Source organism: Columba livia, chromosome 3 (genome assembly GCF_036013475.1).
Source record: "Columba livia isolate bColLiv1 breed racing homer chromosome 3, bColLiv1.pat.W.v2, whole genome shotgun sequence".
Taxonomy (NCBI): domain Eukaryota; kingdom Metazoa; phylum Chordata; class Aves; order Columbiformes; family Columbidae; genus Columba; species Columba livia.
This window is the reverse complement of record NC_088604.1, coordinates 98,029,253-98,047,068: the sequence shown is the minus strand read 5'-3', so window position 1 is coordinate 98,047,068 and position 17,816 is coordinate 98,029,253. Positions and strand designations below refer to the sequence as shown.

At 39.2% G+C, this 17,816-nt stretch overlaps 1 protein-coding gene across 1 annotated transcript in view; it reads left to right on the top strand.

Annotated features, from left to right (window-relative positions):
• The window catches only part of PTPN14 (protein tyrosine phosphatase non-receptor type 14), a 113,931-nt gene continuing 96,115 nt past the window's right edge, over positions 1-17,816 (top strand). Inside the window, exon 1 of the mRNA XM_005502759.3 lies at positions 1-139. The gene's annotated coding sequence lies outside the window, so the exon portion shown is untranslated. The remainder of the gene's footprint in view (positions 140-17,816) is intronic.

Genomic DNA, 17,816 nt, shown 5'->3' with positions numbered 1-17,816 from the left:
CTCTCCCCGCCCGCTTCGGGTCCCGCCGGCAGCCGCTGCCTCCCGGGCCGGGACAGCCGCCTCCCGGGCCGGGACAGCCGCCTCCCGCGGGAGCGCACAAAGCCGGAGCCGCCGCGCTGCCCGGGCGCCCGCCGAGCAGGTAAGGAGCCGCCGAGTTTGCTGGAGTTTGGGCTCGGGCGCGTCCCCTACCAGCCACCCGCGCTGACTTTGAAACAGTCCGAGTTGTGCCTTTTACTCCGTGTGTGCGATAGGCAGAGTTTGTCTGAGGCTCCTTATGCTGTGCAGTTACATCTCAGCGGCGTATGCGCTGCTGTTTGTAAATCACGAAAATAGCTAAGCTTGGGTTACAAATGCCAGTCGGTGACCTGCGATAAACAAGCCTCGGACAGTCCGTCCAGCCCGTGAATTTAATCTGCTAGACACCCAGATAACGTGGCATTTGTATAATCAGGAGGTATTTGTAACTAGCTGGGGACGGGCAGGGCTCTCTGCTGGGCTGCTCGTATTTACAGCGCGGCATGCCTGTGTTTGTCTTCCCCCCCCCTCCCGCCCAGGGGTTTACCTTGTTCTTTGTTAGTTACAGTCAAGCCTAAACTGGCCGTTCGTCTTTAGCAAATATGTAACGCCGAGTTATGCAGAAAAAAATCGCAGCGAGGCAGGGAAGAATGACATCTGCTCTCATTTCTGCTGTGGCATAGTCAATGAGTTTTTAAGATATCAAACTAGCTCTCTTTATTGGAGTGTATTTGGGACAAGCGTTACATAATGTACGTGTGGTATGTGGATATAATGTGCGCTTGAGCTTTCCTATTCAGAACATTTTATCTCTGATTTGCACAAAATCATCATATGTTTCTATTATAAGCATCTCTCTGGCTGATTGTAACTTTAACAAGGTGGGAACAAACCGTGACTGGTAAAGGCTCGAATTCACTATATTGCCCAAAAAGTTTTCTGGGATTTTTGGCATGTATCCTGAAGTTGTAGCTGAAAGGAATACTTTTACCAGAAGTAAGTTCTTTTTTCTTCAGACTTTATGCAGATATCCCACATTCCTGCCACTTCTTAGTGCCTTAGTGCCTTGGGTTTGGTTATTCTGAAAGCATCATTATGTGCTGAAGTTCTTTAGAGTTTGGAAAAATATACATATAAAATGGCTCCCCCCAAATCACAAGTCGCCACCTGCTAACCTCCATATTATGACAGAAGGTAGTCAGGTCTTTTTGGGGAGAGGGATGGCAGTCCCAGCAGGGACTACTCTCTGGTTATCCAGCTGAGAATGTCCTATCCAATATGAGTGACAAAATGCAGATTATACAGCTTTTGCTCTTGCTCTCTGGGGGGTCTGTAGCTGACATCTAGTACTTGTTACATGGTGTAGAATAAAGCGTGTGTTGATATTATAGTAATGCAAATAAGCTTTAGGTCCTGTTCTGTTATTGGCAGTACTTTTCCTGAACTTTTTTTAGTTTCTTCAGGAGGCTGTGCCAGAGTTGCTTACAGGCAGAGGGCACTTGTGTGTATCTAATGGGTCATGATACAGAAGTTGGGAGCTTTGCAAATTTATGGTTTGAAGTGCAGCCCATCAGCTAAAAGGTAATTCCCCAAATCTGTGGCAGAGCTTGTGGCCATCATTTCTGCCATTGCGTCTGTGTGCAAGAAGCTTGAAAGCACAACTGTCTCAATGCAATGTTGGAGGATCTAGTGGTGCAGATCAAGGCCAGAGAAAGGACTGCAGCACTGGTCTCTGTACTGACCAAACCGAGCTTTTGTATGTACATTACAGTTACAGTTTTAAACGTTTTTATAATAGTAGCAGAAGTAGCTTTGGTGTAGTGTTGTTCATGAGGGTTAATTAGCAACCAGTGCTAGTGACTGACTTTTCTCCTGGTCATTCTTGTCCAGCAGAAGCCTGTGAGTCAGTTATTGTAACTTAGGCATGGAATGGCTTTCTATGAAATACCTCTGCCTTTGTGCACTTAGCAAATTATCTTGGCTGCCAGTGGTTCCTCCAATCCTGGAGAAAGTATTTAATATATATATATGAAAAAAAAGTTGTCTGCATATTTCTGGTAACCGTATGGCTTCCTTTTTCTATGTTTATTTGGTACCGCTACAGCTAAAAGAGCTTCTCTTCGTTCTGTTTCTCTTCATATCCAGTGAGGCTGTGTTTGATTAATGGTTACTTAAGTAGCTCATTTTAATCTAGATTTAAATTTAACGTAGATATATGCAGTGTGGAAAGTTCACTTGAGCTCTAGCTCCTCAGCTGGAAGCCAGTCCTCTGTTGCAAGGGCTGGTCATCTGAGGGAGTTTTATAAACTGTTGGTAGTACACAAAACATAAACAGTTTTCAGCAGGCAGAGCTGCACAGGAGTGTGTGGGTCCTAGCCCCGCAAAGACCCACCCATGTGCTTAAAATCACGTTCATGAACGGTGCTTTTGAAACCACGGAATTTCTTTTATATACGTAATAATAAACATGTATACAAGTCTTTGCAGGAGCCAGGCTATAATACTCTGTATGCAATATATTTGTGCATGTGTATCCAGCTCCATTACAAGAAGGTTTCAATAAAGGCTTAATTTTTGTGCTGAGCAGCTGCCATCATTTTTATGTTAAGTGCAGCATGCCTTGGCCTATTATACTTTGTGGAGTTCCACTGGAACAGCTTCTGATCTTGCTTTTAAAAATATATTAAAGACTAGATCCTAAGAGAACTGAGGTAGACCTGAGCTGAGGTCCAAGATCATGATGGAAGTCTAACCCCCATCCTCCTGTGCCTAGTGCAGGAGACCTCAAAACTCAGCGAGTACTTGTATTCTCCTCTGGTTGTGCTGGATCCAGTAGGTGTCCAGAGCGAGTGTGGCCTGTCCTGTGGGGTGCACATCTTCTGCTTCAGGCCTTCTGGTTTGCTGTGGACTTGGAGCTGAAGAAGTGATGGGACATCTCAAACACTCTGAAGGAACAGAGTTCCTCACAAATGTGGAAATTGCCCCAGGAGCAGGAACTGCAGCCCATGACTCTTCCCCTTTTCTTCTGGGCTGTGGAAGGGAGTGAGGAGAACTCTGGAGTGTGAAAGGATCGATGAGTCCAGCGTCCAAGTGCTCAAAAGCTGACGTTTAGGTGCTTTATCGGATTATAGGGCTTTGTTGACTTTGTCTTAATTTCTCTTGTGAAATAGTGTGGTTTTTGAGGCAGTAACACTACATCTTTATTTTCAGGTTTTGTGCATTATTGGGACAGTTATTTTCTTTTTTTCCTGGCTCTTGATAGTACTTGGCTTGACTCTCCAGTCTTCAGGAATAGTTTATTTTTTTCTTTCACAGCAAAGCTACCTGACAAAATGAGGCTTATGACTGAAATGTCTGGATAGTTTTGTCATAATAAGCAGCTAGAACACAAAATTGGTGATTGCTGAAAATTTTTAGGCTAAAAAGTGTAATGTGGTAAATCTTAATTTAAATATATGAGGAATCAAAATTGGTTTTGACATTATTATTTTTTGATTGAAAATCAGATTTGGCTTCCTTGGATAAACGCATACACACTATCCGCTTCTTTAAATTTGTAGGTAATTTTAATCTGTTTATTCACAGTTGATGCTTTGATAGGTAAGAAATCTCAGTATTTGTTTTACTGATTCCTGTAAGATAGCGCAGTTTGAACCATTTTTCTTTTGAATTAATTAATTAATGCTTAATTAATGCTTAATTAATTAATGCATTTCATTTGTTAAATCTGTTGGGTTTTACTTGTTAATATATAATGGAATACATTTTTAAAGGAAACTTTAAAAAGGATGTCTTCATGTGGAGGTTTGAAGGATTAGTAGCTTTTTAATTTCATTGTCTTCAACTTTCAAAGTCCATGCATAATTTAACAGAATTTGGCTCAGTTTTAGTGAATTGTCAAGACCAGAATGTGGTCAAGTAAAGGTAATGTAAGGGTGCAAGTATAGCACCTTGTCTTTTGAACAATGTATTTTTGGCTTTAAACGTAGAGGAAAATACAGAAGTCTTTACGATGGCTCTTTAAAGTACTCTGCAAGGTCAGCAAATCGATGCTAAGGGTGCCATCTGGAATTAAGGACATAAGACTATGATGGAGCACAAAGCATGTGAAAGGAACATGCATATTTGTTTCAAAATATATTTTCTGCCTTATCATTGCTGACCTAAGAAGTCGTCGTAAATAATATAGTCAACTATATATGAGCAACTTCTGAAAGTACCTAAGGGACTATAAACTTAGCACTAATTAAGCATGAATTTACCTAATATTAAGAAAGTTATCTAACTAAAGGATTTTCCTGGAGGGAGCCATGTATGTCACATGTTGGATGGATGATCTCCTGGGAAGAACACTGCCCCACAGCTCCTCTCGTGTCCTGTAGCCCTTGTGTTCTGCTCCTGTGAAGATTTGAGATATTGAGCTTTGCTCAACAGCAAGCAAGTCTTTTGGAAACTGCAGCTCTCTCATTCTCAAAAAGTGTACATTTTCTTATGACTAAGAATACTTTTTTTTTTTTGGTCAGTAACAATGTAAACCTTAAATTACAGTGTGATGTAGAAACAACTCTGAAAAGAGGGTGGTGAAGTGTATGTTGGTGATCTAATAAACTAGATGAATAATGGTGTGCCAAAACTTGCTAATGATGCAAAAGTATTTGGATTAGGCAAGATTGAAGAAGACTGAGAAATTGTAAAGGGAATCCAAGAAAGCTGGGTAAAAGGGAAGTGTAGCAGATTATGTTGATAAATTCAAGAATATGCATGTTAGAGGGAATAATCAAATTACTCGTTCATGTTACTGAATTGTAAATTAATTATATTAAGGCGGGGAGGAAGATTTCAACGATGTTTTATTTGAACTTGTGCACCTCCTTAATGCACTTAGCATTGGGCAGGAAAAAAAAAAAGCCACAGTTGTGCAATGCTGTGTTAATAACACAGAGGACGCAATTAAGTTAGTGCTCATGTTCACCTGGAATAATCAATTTGTGGTCTCCTATCAAAGCAGAGAGATTGGAAAATATGCATAGGAAGTTGAACTGAAAATATTAGTGTAGCTTTGGTTCAAGGAGGTCAGTTAGAGGAGGTATATATGCATATATATATATATATATGCAAAATAATGTTTGCCCATTAATAACTGATCATTCCATTACCATTTGATACAATGACTAGTTATAGGGAGTAGTTTGAAAGACAATGTATATAATAATACCCCTAAATCACCACTTAAAAAAAACCCAAACCTGTAGTTGTAATACTTGCTGCCGGAGGAAAGCATATAAACTAAGAGCCTAGTACGAGGAAAAAGAAAAGTTACCTGTTCCTAGGGTCAGGAAGAACAGTCACAGCTACAGCCAAAGGATGGTAACTGTGCTGTTCTAGGACATAATTCAACAGTATCTGACAGGGAATAAGAAATGAACCTCAGGACAGATCATGCTATTAGTGTCTGCTGTGATATTTCATGTTTTCTGGGGAACACAGGGTAAGCTGCTTTAAGAAACAGGGTATCGGGCTGATGACTTCAGCTGTTCCAGCAATTTAATTTCAGTATTGTACTGCGAATGTCAGTGGCTTTAATTAAATATTAATGCAGGTGGAATTGAAAGATTGCTCTTTTATGTATGTTCAGGCTTCATAGAAAGTATAAGTTGGACCTTAACTCTTTAATACAATAAAGTTTGATGCTTTAATTTATTGAAGCATGCTCGGCCAGGGCCTGGGCTGGCTTATAAAGCAACAGAAACCACGGTTAGGCTTCATGTAAAAGGCAGTTAGCATTGGTATCTATTGTTAATCAATTTTGTTATGATGATCAATGATTTCTAGTATATGTCTTAATGGACAAAGAATATTTTGTAATTTGTGTGGTTAATGCAAATATTTTTTAATTCTGTAACTGAATGATAGTTGTGTGTCTGACACTGACGAATAGATGGACCATTTTCTGGAGGCAACTTGATCTTCCATAATTTAAAGGACCTTTCAAAGAAAATATTGTCAAAGCAATACTGTACCAATACCATGGAATTTTTGCACAGCTATAGACTGTAAATCTTAAACTGCTGCAGAACAGAAAGTGAGGGAAAAATTTATTTAGTAGCAGGCACTGTGACTGATCTAATAATCAACACCTCATGTTAGCAGAATAGTGTGTGTAGGATAAAACGCGGTAAATCTTTGTAGACGTTTCAGAAAGCTATATTATAACTTAAGGTATAAAACGCAAAGCCTTTTGCAACTTTTAGGTGGTCTGACCAACAAGAATGATCTCTTTTACAGGCTGCCTGGCGGCTGTCTACAAAACAAAGTGTGGGCTGATCTTCTGACTCCCCCATTAAAAAGGCTAAAGCTACTTTGAAGGCAGTCTTGCACTGCTTCTCTCAACTCGGAAAATAAGGTTAATGAGAAGTCCCTCATTTGTGAAGATGCATGAAAGTGATGTCCTCTTTTGGGATACCATCTTTTGAATGTTGGGCTTGATCCAGAGCGTCGCTACCCGAAGGACAATGGGTAGGGCCTTAGCCCAGGAGAAATTGGCTGTGTAGGAGAAGCACGAGGTTACCAGTAGTTGTTTTAACTTGTGTTTGTGCAATTCTTTCTTGTTTTTACAACTGAGAAAATAGTTGGCATTCCTCAGGTTTTTTAGATTAGCTCTTATCATGGAACTCCCTCTTTTGAGAGAAGGCATTTATCTACCTTGTAGATAAAATGCCTTTAGCTTTTTATTGATGATGATAATTAAGGTAGGTTTTTGGACAAGCCTGGGCAAAATCAGGGGACTTTGCCAATCGGAGTTTAAACTAATAGAAGCCAGATCTCATTTTTTATGTCTAATGCTACGTGCTGTTTTCATTTCCACCCCTTAGCACTTTCATTTGTTCTTTCAATGCAAATCCGTGTCCTGTTGGTAGTGGAAACACTGCTTTTTCTGAGTATGTGATATGCAGTGCTTATCTCAGGTGCTTTAAAAGCAAGACAATGTGTAAAGGAATTTCTACACAAAACTTTGTGCCTGTTGTTTACCAGGACAGGGGGAGAGGCGATGGAAAAGCAGTATATCCAGTGGCCTAATTCACTTTGTGCTGAGCTGGAGTGAAACTTGGGATGCCTTCAGCGGGAGCAGGCCTTGAGAGTCCTACCCCAAATATAGAAAAGGGAGATTTCTGAGGAAGTCTGACTTCTCCCTTAGTAGCTTTCTGAAATGTTCAATGTGAACAGACCTGCCTCAGGAGGAAGAACCTTAATGAGCTTTGGGGGTGATGGGAATTTATTTTAAAGGTCCTGGAAAATGGGCATCTGAAATGATTGTAATTATTTTTTTTCTTGGTTGGCGTACTGCAAGAGCTACCGAGTAGGATTGGTGTGTATTTACATTCTTCATAGTGTTGTGAAGATTCAGTCTGTGCAGAAAAATGCTATGGTCAGCTTACCAGATTAAGAAGTTGGCTGCTAGCTTAAGGGGATGGCTGATACAGTCTTTTGCTGGTAGGCAGAAATATTGACAGAGATTAGAGAGCCGTGGTAGGTTCAGAACAGAGGATGGACAGGGCAAGTTTCTGCTTGTGAATAAAACAACTCATTGTAGACATATTTGAGTAAAGGTCCTGTGATGCCTTGCACCTTTGCCAGCACTGTGTTGTGGGAATCTGTGATAGCAGAGTGAGCTAAATCACAGTGTTGGGGCTTATGTGCTACTGCTTCCCACCTGAGAACAGAGAAAGGCACTGACAGGGCTTTCTTGCAAGCTTTCTTCTGGGTGTCCATGTTCCTCTTGGTAGCTTGATGGCCCCAAGTGCATTTGTGCATAGTTGGAAATCTTGTTCATAAACCAGAACTAAAATATTGCAGTAGAGCATTATTGAGGCAGCTTAGCATTTAGCATTCAAAGACCATGCCTATACTTCGCTGGAAATTTTGCTTCTTTTTTTTGTTTATTAACTTTCTTTCTGATAACTGGAAATAAAAGCTGCTATTTAAAGATGGAAGTTATTTTTACTTGTTATATATTTTAGGGCTTTTGGTGCAGTCTAATGTCTAATACTATTTAATATTATGTAGAGAGAAGTGTTTAAATAAAACGAATTCTGCACATAGAGAGTTAGATTTCATTTATCATTTAACATTTTTAAACTCATTTTTGCATTGTAGGATGTGCTAACAGCTTTACAAGTAGCAAAAGACACAATATATGCTTTGAATTGCAGTCTAAGGAAGAGGAGAAGTAGTAGTTCGATGAAATAGGCAAATGGTGTGTTGGGGAGAGCTGGCATGTATCTGAGGATTTTGGTTTCTTTGGTCATAGCCTGCCCTCCTCTATAGCTGGTTCGTCTCTCAGAAGATTTTCTGGTTTCAGTATTTAATTGGTAAATTGTCATAAACATGTGTATTTAAATATGCAAATTCAGGAAGACACATTTCCTGCAAATTTGCAACTCAGTAATTACGAGACAGTTATTTCTGGAGGGAATTACTTATTCCACCTCAGGACTTGACCTTATGAAGTGTTGAGTGTTTCCCTGGAGCTGGAATAGGGAAAGGCACATTCAAGGAGAATACAGCAGGTTGAATGATGAGGTGTTCTCTACTTGCTGTATGTTAGTTTTACGCTAGCTCTCTTTCTTTGTTGCTGGTATAGTAACGTAAAACAGTTGCTCACAGAACAGCTCTGAGCTTTTGTAGTGTACATTTGCATATAGTTCCTCACTGCTGAAAGGGTAAAGATTACATTTGTTAGGATGTGCTTTTAAAAAACATTAAACCTTGCCTAATGATGGCCCAGTTGTTTCTTCTGGTATACAAATAGGTTTATCTGGAGAGACTGATATATTCTTATGGTTTTCCTAGAACTTGACTTAGGTATGAAGATAGTCACCCATGCACTAATTAATCGGTCAAAACATCTGACAAGGGGTGGGTACACATGGGAGACAATGTCATTTTGTTCTATTAGTCAGTAACATCAGCTTCCGCAGATGTTATATAAGGTTTATTTCCTACTTTGGTGTTTTCAGCTTGCATTACAATAGAATTTTGTTAGCTTAACTTTTGTGTTAGCTTTATGTGTTCAGTGTCTTTGACAAGTACTGCTAACTCTCTGCATACAGCTGTGAAATTTTGCACTTCCCCCCTACCTGAGTAATACACTGAAATAGTTGTGAGTGGCAGGACCATGAGCTGGCAATAATACAGTAAGTTCTGTGCAAGTAAATCTGGTAAATGAATGGGGTATTCGGCTAACTCCAGAAAACATTGTTTACTGTTAAATGACACTTAATTTTGAGTTCACTGTTCTCTTTAGTAGTGTGGATTTATAATGTAATTTAATTTCTTTTTCACTTGGGGTGGAATGAGAGCAAATGCATTGTTTTAGTCCCTTCATGTTTCGTGTTGCAATCAGAGTGATGGAGGACATGACAATGACAGGGAAGGATATCCTCTATTATTCCAGTATTTTCTTAGGATGAAAGAACGCACTTGTGCATGGCTATCTCAAACAGACTATTTGCTACAGCCTTAGAGAGCTGTGGCTGCAGTCTGGAGAGCAGAATGTGTTGGTTTTGTTGAGTGTCTTTTACAAAAGTTGAAACAGCAGAATGAAAAAAAATCAACCCGTTTAAAGCTTACATGTTGAAAAACACCCTTTGGTAATATAGCGAATAAAGTAATATTATAAGATTACAGCAGAATCTAGATTGTTTATCAGAAAAAAACTTCCTGATAATGAGCTCTGTGATTTATTGTATTAATCTCTCAGGAATAAGTAGCTCTGTTGTGGGGACCACATTAAAAAAACACTGAGCAGGCAGTACATGAGAGCATTCAGTGAAAAGTCTAAGTCTCTGTCAGGAAAGTGGACAAGGTTCTGGCTTTTGGCTTTGTAATCAGATAGGCCTCTTCCTTCAGAATGGTTTGAAATACTAACATTTTTTTTTATTAAAAACATCATATTATCTCCACTAATTGTTATTTTTCTGCAGCTTCATTTAGGATGGAGATGAGCTGGGTTATTGAACTTGGGAAAAACTTTTTTTGTTTTGTTGGTTTTTTTTGCTTGCACATTTAATATGCTTTTCTTTTTTTTTTTTTTTTTGGCGAAGAATCTGATAAAACAGTAGTATAAACTGAATCCAGAGATCTTTAAGTAAATAGTTTTGATGGTATAGTGGTTTTGGGCCTTCATGAGCAAAGTGATTTCCTTTGCAATATTCATACTTTTGTACCTCTACTTTGACTTCATTTGCTTTATCCTGAGGCATTTGACAGGCCATATAGTCATTCACCTATGTATGAAAGGAGGTTGTAGCATGGAGGGTGTTGGTCTCTTCTCCCAAGCAGCAAGTGATAGGACAAGAGGAAATGGGTCAAGTTGCGCCAGGGGAGATTTAGATGGGATATTAGGAAAAAAATCTTCACAGAAAGGGTTGTCAGGCATTGGAACAGGCTGCCCAGGGAAGTGGTTGAGTCACCATCCCTGGGGGTGTTTAAAAGACACATAGATGAGGTTCTTAGGGGCATAGTTTAGAAATGGGCTTGACAGTGTTAGGTTAAGGGTTGGACTTGATGATCTTAAAGGTCTTTTCTGAACAAAATGATTCTATAATTCTGTATTTCTGCCACAGCTATGGCTGACATGAGGAGTGATGCCCAAGGAGGCTTCATGCTAGCTGTGCAGGGTGCTTTGTAAATGAGATTTTGTGCATCAGGTTTCATCAGACATCAGAAGACCTGCCCTCCACCACATGCTTTAAACAAGGCGCTAAATTCACCTCATGGAGAAACTGTGCGGATAAGAACTGTTTATGTGATTCTTTAATGTAGATTTCCTCCACTGCTGTCTCGGTGAGGTTATTTTACTGGCATATGTGGTGTTCTTTGTGTACAGAGGGTCAAATGTAAAAGAATTTTATCAGTGTAACAAAATGATAGTGGTGTCAACTGCAGTGGAAGGAACTGTGCGCCAAACAGGGCAGAATCTGTTCTGGATTATGTTCTCAGTGTTGGGTGTTTTATTAAGTCTTTATGCATTGAATCTTCCACCTGTTAGGAAGAAAGGTGGAGGAGAGATTGAGATGTGGTGTGGTTTTTTTGTTTTGTTTTGTTTAGGTTTTTGTTTGTTTGTTTTAAATTTGTTTTCTGTTGTTGTTTTTAAGTGTTTTGTGTTTGGTGGCGTGGGGTTTGCTGGTTTGTTTTGTGGGGGTTTTTTGTGCTTTTGCTTGTTAGTTTTAAAGGCAAAATCTCTCTCATCCCCATAATGATAGAGAAATATAGAAAAGGCAAATGAAGTTTATAAATGAGCAAAGGCTTAAGAGTAGTTCTGTCAACCAATGAAAACTTAGTCTGTAGTCTCCCAAATGTGGTGTGATTTTTTTATAGGCTATGTATGATTGCATCATGTGCTGCCCATCATCACAAACATTGTGTCATTTTGCATTTGAAAAGGGTTGTCTGGACATGGCCATAAGCTTTACATCTGCAGTTTGTATCTCTCAGGAGTTAGAAATGTGTCCGACAATGAAATGTGTCCGACAATGTCCCTTTGTATCTAGGAGACTTTGAAATACTGGAATAAACTACAATATTTTATTGCAGTATTTGTATACGCCGTTAAAGACTATGTGTCAAATCTTTTGCATTATGCTTTCAGTGATTTGTATAATTTAATCTCTTCTTGACTTGAGAAGTGTGGCAGTGAATGGTGGTTTTGCTGATCTAGTGGAAGTGTAAGCAGAAGTCATTATCATGCATGTGGAAGCAGTTCGTGTACTGGGTTTGTTTAAATGTGGGTGCGTTAGCTCATGAACAGCAAGAACTTTACAGGGACAAACTGCAAGGTCAGAGGAAATTAACAACAAAAGAACACCCAATTGGCATGTCTGGTAAGACTGAGCACTGATTACTCTGTCCTTGTCTTGCCAGGGTCATGACGAAGCAACTGTGTCTGATGTCCCCTGACCAGGTAGACTGTAAGGCACGGGTAATTGAGACTCAGGATAAATTCAGACCTTTTCATGGAGGTAGTTATGGAGCAGCATAATTAGACAAAAGGGGCCCAGAGTCTTATGCAAGAGAAGCCAGTACAATCCCCATGGATTCAAAGATATGAATGACTAAGCATTTCAGTCAGGTACCTAACAGCGTTGTAGTACTCCTCGTGTCCTTATGTTACATGCTAGGAGAGCAGAAAATCACAGCTCAGTTGTTCAAGACTGTAGTAAATTTAGTTAATACCTCATACTTCTGACACCTCTGTCAATGTAGTATCGTGATTCTTTACCTCAGCACTGTAAGCTCCGAGCATGAAGGGGAGAACTGCATCCCCAAACCCCTGAGGTATCCTGGCCAGTCCCCGTGCCACCTGTGTGACCTGCATCCTGCTTTTACCAAACCAAACTGCTCCTGTGAATAAAAGTTTGCAGGATCAGGACATCAGGTTGTGACAGGAAATCGCATTTCCAAAGGTGAGGATGTGAAAGGGGTCTGGAACTCTTGACAGCTTGTTGCAAAGTAGGTTCTCTCCTGTTAAACCTGGAGGATTATTACCTGCAAAGTCAATTGCTGTGGTTTTATTTTAAAACAAAAACCTGTAGTGGTAAGCCTGATGCACTTAACCTGAGTTCTTTAGCACACTTTTAGCTAGATCTGGGAATAAGTAAACACCTAAAATAATCTCTGGTTTTGTCATCTCTTTGGTAGCATGCTTGCTTCCTGTGTTACGAAAGTCATCATTAGATTAGCTGTGTTTAAGCTTCCTGTCTCACCAGGGTTTTTTCCATTATTTTTGCAATCTCTTTCAGGAGGTACTGATATTGTGTTTCTGTAATAAAGGTTTCACTTAACCTATGGGTGGTTGTGTGTGTTCTTTTGTTTTCTTCTTGTTTGTTTGTTTTCCTGTTTGGATTATTAATTTTTTTTCCCCTCTCCACTTTCTTTGTCTAAAGTAGCTTTCTAACTGAAACTTTCTGAGATTTTTTTGTAATGGCAGATGCTACTATAACAATATACAGGCTAAGAAAGCATAATAGTACTTCTGTCTGCAATTAGTGCTCGTAAATAATTTGTACAAAACACTGAACAACCTGTTCAGCTGTGTCACTTCTTATTCTCACTCTGTGAGGTACCCCAGGCTTTTAAATGAATTTCCAAGTGCGGTGTATGTGCTGTAAGAGCAGTGTCCTTCATTATGACAGAGACTGATGACTCCAGTTTGCACCAGTCAAAAGAGGTCCTTAGCACGTAGCATTGTGGGGTAGGTATTTTGGTTGCTTGCTTTTAGTTTGTTAGATGTCTGTATGTCAGGAAGAGCAGTAAACTCGCCTGTGTGATATCTCAGGTTGGACAATCTCTAACCTCCTCTAACCAACTATTTTGCTCCTTTTCTTGGCCTCTTATGGGTAAGGTGCTGTTGTTTAACAGATTGACCCTTTAACAGTGAACTCTGGCTGAAAAAAATATGTATCTGAGATGCACAGTGTCATGTTTGGCTCATCTAAGGCAGAGAGATTGAAATGCATAAACCTTGAAATATGCAAGTTTTAGAATATTATCATACCATTAATCATGGAAACTCAGCACTGAAAATAATTGACATGCTGGCTTTCTTGTGTGCTTATTTACTTACCAAAGGAAAAGGTAAATCTAGACATGGAGTTTTAAAGCAAGAAGTGGAGCTGAGTTTTCAGAACAGTGGGGTATAACTCCTCCAGGACAGTTCTACCTTAGTTAGGCCATGGGCAAACATTCTGCCATTGCTGCACACCCTGCTTAACCTTCTGCATGTCCCTATGGTTTGGGCTCAGTTTCCATTAATAGATGTCCTCTGCTTGCCAGGATGTGTGTTTGACTACAATGTTGGCGAGACTACAGCTTTTATTGTAAGTAAAGATTGAAGTAAGGTTTGAATGTAAAGGTCTTGAGGCTTGTCGTGAAGTTTTACCCCTCTGATTAAACTTTCCTGGCTTCACAAATGCGGCTGCTGCCTTGCCTATTGACGTTTCTTTGTGGATTTCACGGCAACTCTTGTGTTATTGCCTTAGAGTGCCTTCAAATGCAATACTGAATTTGGGAGTTATCAGGATAATATTTAGATTTCTTTTTCATTTTTTTTATGCTAAATAGTTTCTTGGTTCATTGCATACTAATTATTACCTAAAATTTCCCATGACAGATTCTTTCTGTGTTCATTGATTCCTTTATTGTATCATCTCAGCTCTTTCTAAATATGACACTTGTGGCAGAGTTGAAGGGGAGAGTTTTGCTCAATTTGACACCAGCGTTCACATTAATCCACTAACTCAATTCTGATTTTTTCCTAAGCTGTGGCAACGGCACTGTAATATAAAATCTTGAGCTTGCTTCATAATTAGGTTTTTTGTTTGTAGTTACTAACTGCCGTTTAATCTATTTGCTTCTGAAAACTACGTATTACTTTAGGAAGTGGCAGGTTTATATTTTGCATTTTTAGCCTATGACCATGGTAACAAGTAGCCTCTTCCTTTCCCTTAAAAGATAGTTTCAGGGTCATACTAATTGATTGCTTTCACTCACTTGCTTGTGTTGTGCTCTTCATTTGAGCATCATTATCTTGATGGTAATGAAACAAAAGCCCAATTAAGTCTCACACTATACTGGGAAGTAGCGTGCCAGAATTTGACAGCAGAACAAAGGACATTTCATTGACAAATTCCTTCATAGGAAAATGTCTCGGTGGAGGTCTGTAAAGCAGCACATGTGATTTTTAAGCACTTACCAACTATCATGTTTTGTTTTAAATCTGTGGCTGAGCCTTCTGCTCTGCTCCAAGGATGTGGCTCAGAAAATACTTGTGCTGGAGAGCTAATTTCCATCCACCAACAACGTGAAAGGCCCCTCAAAATGTCATCTTCCCAAAGTACGTGAGATGAAAGTAATTGACCTCTTAGCTTCTTGGAATATTTCAACACAGAGCTATATAATAAAAAAACAAGAGTAAAATTTTTTTAAATCCAAAATAAAAGCTGTAAATCCCGCTTAAATGAAGCCATCATAGTTATTACTCTTAATATTTTTGTTTTAAAAGCTGTGAATCTGAAGAGTGACTTTAATAGTGGAAAAAGAAGGGTGAACTAGAACAATGTTTTTTCCAAACTCTGCCTTGCATGGCTATTGGCATTCATCATGCTGAGCAAAGTGGTTTGAGAAAGGGAAGACACGAGATGAAGAGGAAAATGGTCTGAAAGAAATGACTTCAACAGCACTCTTAAGAATACTTCCAGGACCACTGCCTTATTGCATGAAAACTTGTTAAATATATGAAAAGAGAATTTCATTTGTGTGCCCAGCTTCTTCTCTCTTCTGCTGTTAACTTTTTTGTTTGAATGCCATAGCTCTGTATCACTGTATATCAAAACCAAGACAATAATTGTGAAGGGTTCCAAGTACGTGTGTACAACATTATGTTTGATTTCCACCGAGCCATAAACACTTTTTGTCCTTTGCTTTTTAGTAGCAATTGGCTTGGCTATTCCTTGTGGACAGGAAAGCTGTGTTTAGTGCTTTGTAAAGTGGCCATCAGTTCCTTGCTTTTATCTCTATTCAGCATAAATTATTTTCAGCAAGGCCACAGAACTGTTTTGGCCAAGATTCACAGGTGTCCCTTGTGGAGAGCTATTTCAGGATAAAGGCTTAATCTTAATGTTTCTTTCCTCCCCTTCTCTCTATTTCATCTCTCCTTGAAGAACACTAATCCTGAATTATAGGAGCCAATGGTTGATCTCCGCCCTCCTCTGTGACTCACTTTTGTTGTTGTGTTGGGGTGTTTTTTTTGTCATTTTCAGAATTAACCCTCAACTGGATAGGCTGAAACATATTCTTCTACCCTTAAGTGTGGAAACTTGGTGTGCGTTGCCACTGCAGTGTTTCTGAGGGGAAATGCAGTCCCTAATTATCAAATTAGATGCACATTCTGGTTCTTTGGCATGACTTGACATCTGCCCATCTGCTAGGTTGGCACTTTGCCCTCTCAGAAAGTAGCCGACCCGTTTCAGCCGAGCAGAGGAGCCAACCAAAGATGGGTTAAGAGAGGCAGCCCACGGAACGCTTTATGTTCTCTTCCTCTTGCCAAAAGCTCTTCCTGTTTGCAAACAATGTCAGCTTAAGCCCATATGCTTCATTACATGGGATGACATCTGTGGAGACAGATGCAGGGATGGCAATACAAATGACATTTGATAAGGAAGGGCATATGTTATGAAACCAGACACCCCTATGAGTTTAAGCCCCTGTCTGTGCTGCATGTGTGCACACAGAAAGATGGATTGCTTGTGTATTTTGTTGTGCAAGTGCGTTCATCAGCCAGGGTTTGGCCTTTGAAGTGCGTCAGTGTTCAAGGTTTGTGTTAGGTGTAACTGCTGTCGTATGAATCGGATGTTTTCAAATCTATTATTTAATTTTAAAATTTTACATCAAGGAAGTACATTCTGTTGTCTCAGAGCGCAAGTGAAAAAAAGTGCAGTATTTGGAATATGGGCCTTATTGGCCGTACCTGAAAACTTCATTTTCAGTGTTTGGGTGAATGGAAAACACATCTTTCAAAGGAGATGAATGGATACTGGCAAAGTGAATCCTTCTTTTAAAAAACTAAAAAAATATCAGGGACATCTTGCACATGGATGTATTTTCCATATCCCTTTAATGGAGTTAATATTTGATATTCACAAAACTGAGAAGATTTTTTGGCATTTTGTCTGACTTTTTATTGAAAAACATTTATCTAAGCGAAATAACGTATTTATATATTTAGACATGCAGGACTGTACTGAATAGTTGCAGAAATTGACCTAATTTCTCTAACAAGTTGTTTCAATAATTCTTATACATGAGAATCTTTTTGTTTTATTTGAAGAACTTGCTGTATTTTCCACATCAGGTCTGGTAATCTTGGAGAGTAGCTGACTTCTAATTTTTCATTCATTGGTATTTTTTGGAGCATTTTTTGCAATTGTGACACTCTTTCCTAGGTAGTTTAAGGACAATGTTATATTTGCTAAGTAGAAGAGCTCCTGAAGTGTATAGAGCTGTTAAACGCTTGGACCAAATGTGGTTTATTGAATTTGCAGTGTTGTGGTGGGGAAACCAGTCTGAAGGAAGAGGATTTCCTTAATTATACTGATACGATCACTTTCTCTACACAGTTGTTTGGTGTGCTTTTTTTGTTTTGTTTTTCTCTGCACTTCCAGAAGTATAATTTCACTTCCAGTTTGGAATAGACAGGTGAATTCTCCAAAGCACTGAGGAGCATTGGTTTCTCTGGTTAGATGGGGTTATTAAGAAACCTTGAGTACCTCATTTCTACCTCTTATACATCTCACCTATTCTATCTGTAATAAAGGGTTAATAATAATGATGATAATAGTAATAAAACCTGGTTTTTATTCCCATCCTCTCCAGAAGTGCTCCATTACCACGGTAGAAAAGATACTGACAAGTATCTTTTTTTATATACTGTAATGTATTACTGAAGTTACACTCATTAACTCTTTCTGTAAAGTGTCTTCATCCAAAAGGTACAAGTAAACACTTTTCTCTTTCATTTCAAAACTGGTTTAGCAGCTGCAAAATGTGATTTCTGCTAGCTGTCCAGACTAGATGAAAATTCAGTGCAAGTAACAGGGATTAAATTAGAGACTGAGATGCGTACTGCTGTTTCTTTTCTCTTTGTAATAAACTGCTAAAAATACACCTATTTGTAAAGTATGCTTATTTATATTAGATTTTCTGGGTTTTGCAGAAATACAGTGCTTCTGGTGCATTTAATATCA